The sequence below is a fragment of the Stegostoma tigrinum genome, chromosome 9 (assembly GCF_030684315.1).
Source record: "Stegostoma tigrinum isolate sSteTig4 chromosome 9, sSteTig4.hap1, whole genome shotgun sequence".
NCBI lineage: Eukaryota > Metazoa > Chordata > Chondrichthyes > Orectolobiformes > Stegostomatidae > Stegostoma > Stegostoma tigrinum.
Window position 1 is genome coordinate 7,620,589 of NC_081362.1, and position 3,535 is coordinate 7,624,123.

A 3,535-nucleotide genomic window follows, 5' to 3' on the forward strand; every position below is an offset into this window, starting at 1 on the left:
ACCCCACCCCCCCCCTCACCCCACCCCCACCCCCCCCCACCCCTCCCCACCACCCCACCCCCACCCTCACCCCCCCCCTCACCCCCCACCCCCCACCCCACCCCACCCCCCTCACCCCCCCACACCACCCCCCCCCCCCCTCCCCCCCCACCCCCACCCCACCCCCCCCCCTCACCCCCACCCCCACCCCCCCCCCCCTCACCCCCACCCCCACCCCACCCCACCCCCTCACCCCCACCCCCCCCCCACCCCCCCCCCACCCCCCCCCACACCCCACCCCCCCCCCACCCCACCCCCACCCCCCCCCACCCCCCCCCACCCCCACCCCCCCCCCACCCCCCACCCCCCCCCCCCCCCACCCCCACCCCCCCCCACCCCACCCCCACCCCCCACCCCCCCCCACCCCCCCCCACCCCCACCCCACCCCCCACCCCACCCCCCCCCACCCCCACCCCCCCCCCCCACCCCCACCCCCACCCCCCCACCCCCCCACCCCCACCCCCCCCTCACCCCCACCCCACCCCACCCCCCCCACCCCCACCCCCCCCCCACCCCCACCCCCCCCCCACCCCCACCCCCCACCCCCCACCCCCCCCCACCCCACCCCCCCCCCCCCCACCCCCCCCCCACCCCCCCCCCCACCCCCACCCCCCCCCCACCCCCCCCCCCCACCCCCCCCCCCCCCCCCCACCCCCCCCCCACCCCCCCCCCACCCCCCCCCACCCCCCCCCCCCCCCACCCCCCCCCCACCCCCACCCCCCCCCCCACCCCCCCCCCCCCACCCCCCCCCCCCCCCCCCCCCCCCCCCACCCCCCCCCCACCCCCCCCCCACCCCCCCCCCCCCCCACCCCCCCCCCCCCCCCCCCCCCTCACCCCCCCCCCACCCCCCCCCCCCCCCCCACCCCACCCCCCCCCCCACCCCCCCCCCCACCCCCCCCCCCCCCCTCACCCCCACCCCCCCCACCCCCACCCCACCCCCCCACCCCCTCACCCCCACCCCCCCCCCACCCCACCCCCTCACCCCCACCCCCACCCCCCCCTCACCCCCACCCCCACCCCACCCCCCCTCACCCCCACCCCACCCCCCCACCCCACCCCACCCCCACCCCCCTCACCCCCACCCCACCCCCCCCCCACCCCCACCCCACCCCCCCTCACCCCCACCCCCACCCCCCCTCACCCCCACCCCACCCCCACCCCCCCTCACCCCCACCCCACCCACCCCCTCACCCCCACCCCCCCTCACCCCCACCCCACCCCCACCCCCCACCCACCCCTCACCCCCACCCCTCACCCCCACCCCACCCCTCACCCCCACCCCCACCCTCACCCCACCCCCACCCCCACCCCCCCCCCCCACACCCCCACCCCCACCCCCCCCCCCACCCCCACCCCCCCCTCACCCCACCCCTCACCCCACCCCCTCACCCCCACCCCACCCCTCACCCCCCCCTCACCCCCACCCCCCCCTCACCCCCACCCCCACCCCACCCCCCCCCTCACCCCCACCCCCACCCCCACCCCCCCCTCACCCCCACCCCCACCCCCCCCTCACCCCCACCCCACCCCACCCCACCCCCTCACCCCCACCCCCCCCTCACCCCCACCCCCCCCCACCCACCCCTCACCCTCACCCCACCCCTCACCCCACCCCTCACCCCACCCCCACCCCCACCCCCCCCTCACCCCCACCCCCACCCCCACCCCACCCCACCCACCCCCTCACCCCCCCCTCACCCCCACCCCCCCCTCACCCCCACCCCCTCACCCCCACCCCCCCCCCCCCCCACCCCCCCCTCACCCCCACCCCCCCCTCACCCCCACCCCACCCCACCCACCCCCTCACCCCCACCCCCACCCCACCCCCCCCTCACCCCCACCCCCACCCCACCCCCCCCCTCACCCCCCACCCCACCCCCCCCTCACCCCCACCCCACCCCACCCACCCCCTCACCCCCACCCCCCCCCTCACCCCCACCCCCCCCCTCACCCCACCCCTCACCCTCACCCCACCCCTCACCCCACCCCTCACCCCACCCCCACCCCACCCCCCCCTCACCCCCACCCCACCCACCCCCTCACCCCCCCTCACCCCCACCCCCCCCTCACCCCCACCCCCTCACCCCCACCCCCCCACCCCCACCCCCCCCTCACCCCCACCCCACCCCACCCACCCCCTCACCCCCACCCCCCCCCCACCCCCACCCCCTCACCCCCACCCCCCCCCTCACCCCCCCCCACCCCCACCCCCACCCTCACCCCCCCCCACCCCCACCCTCACCCCCCCCCACCCCCACCCTCACCCCCCCCCACCCCCACCCCCCCCCCCCCCCCCACCCCCCCCCCCCCCCCACCCCCCCCCTCACCCCCCCCCCACCCCCCCCCCTCACCCCCCCCCCACCCCCCCCCTCACCCCCCCCCACCCCCCCCCCTCACCCCCCCCCACCCCCACCCCCCCCCTCACCCCCCCCCCCACCCCCACCCCCCCCCTCACCCCCCCCCCCACCCCCACCCCCCCCCCCCCCCACCCCCACCCCCCCCCCACCCCCCCACCCCACCCCCCCACCCCCCCTCACCCCCCCCCACCCCCACCCCCCCCCCCTCACCCCCACCCCACCCCCACCCCCCCCCTCACCCCCCCACCCCACCCCCACCCCCCCCCTCACCCCCCCCCCACCCCCACCCCCCCCTCACCCCCACCCCACCCCCACCCCCCCCCTCACCCCCACCCCCCCCCCACCCCCCCCCTCACCCCCCCCCTCACCCCACCCCCCCCCTCACCCCCACCCCCCCCTCACCCCCCCCCTCACCCCCACCCCACCCCCCCCTCACCCCCACCCCACCCCCCCCTCACCCTCACCCCCGCCCCACCCCACCCTCCTACCCCCGCCCCACCCCGCCCTCCTACCCCCGCACCCCACCCCACCCTCCTCCCCTCCTACCCCCGCACCCCACCCCACCCTCCTCCCCTCCTACCCCCGCACCCCACCCCACCCTCCTCCCCTCCTACCCCCGCACCCCACCCCACCCCACCCTCCTCCCCTCCTACCCCCACACTCCCTCCCTACTCCACCCCAGTCACCGCCACCCACTCCCCCACTCACGGTCACTCACTGGCCGTTTCGAATCCGCCACCTGTTTGAATCGGGGTTCACGCGGCGCATGCGCTAACGGCTCGCTGCCGGCGAGTCTCTGGCCGAAACTATAAAGATACTGAACGACCCGGATAAAAGCCTGTAAACACCACCCGTCCGAAAAAAACACTGCAAAACCCCAGCTCCTCAGAAAGTAATAAAAAACCGTCGTTAAAAAATATAGCTGGTTACACTAGTGCCTGATTTTCGATTTTTTTTAAAAAAAATAAGTCTGCTGGTCAGTCCCGCCAGTGTGTGTTATTTTGATTTTTTTTAAAAAAATTCCCTAACAGTTCATTTGATTTGATAGTCCCGCTTCATTTTATTGGCTTTTTTTTTCTAAACTCGGTGGAGCAGAAGTAACGTGATGGACACGGGAAGGCCCTGTGGGTCCTGTGAGC

The 3,535-nt window shown here is 78.8% G+C and overlaps 1 protein-coding gene across 2 annotated transcripts in view; it reads right to left on the reverse strand.

Annotated features, from left to right (window-relative positions):
• Positions 1 to 3,322, reverse strand: part of slx4ip (SLX4 interacting protein) — a 93,462-nt gene extending 90,140 nt beyond the window's left edge. Inside the window, exon 1 of one of the 2 annotated variants that reach the window (XM_048535856.2) lies at positions 3,115 to 3,322. The gene's annotated coding sequence lies outside the window, so the exon portion shown is untranslated. Of the gene's footprint in view, positions 1 to 3,104 lie in introns of both variants that reach the window. The other variant, XM_048535858.2, reaches the window with a different exon arrangement.
• Between the last annotated feature and the right edge of the window lie 213 nt (positions 3,323 to 3,535).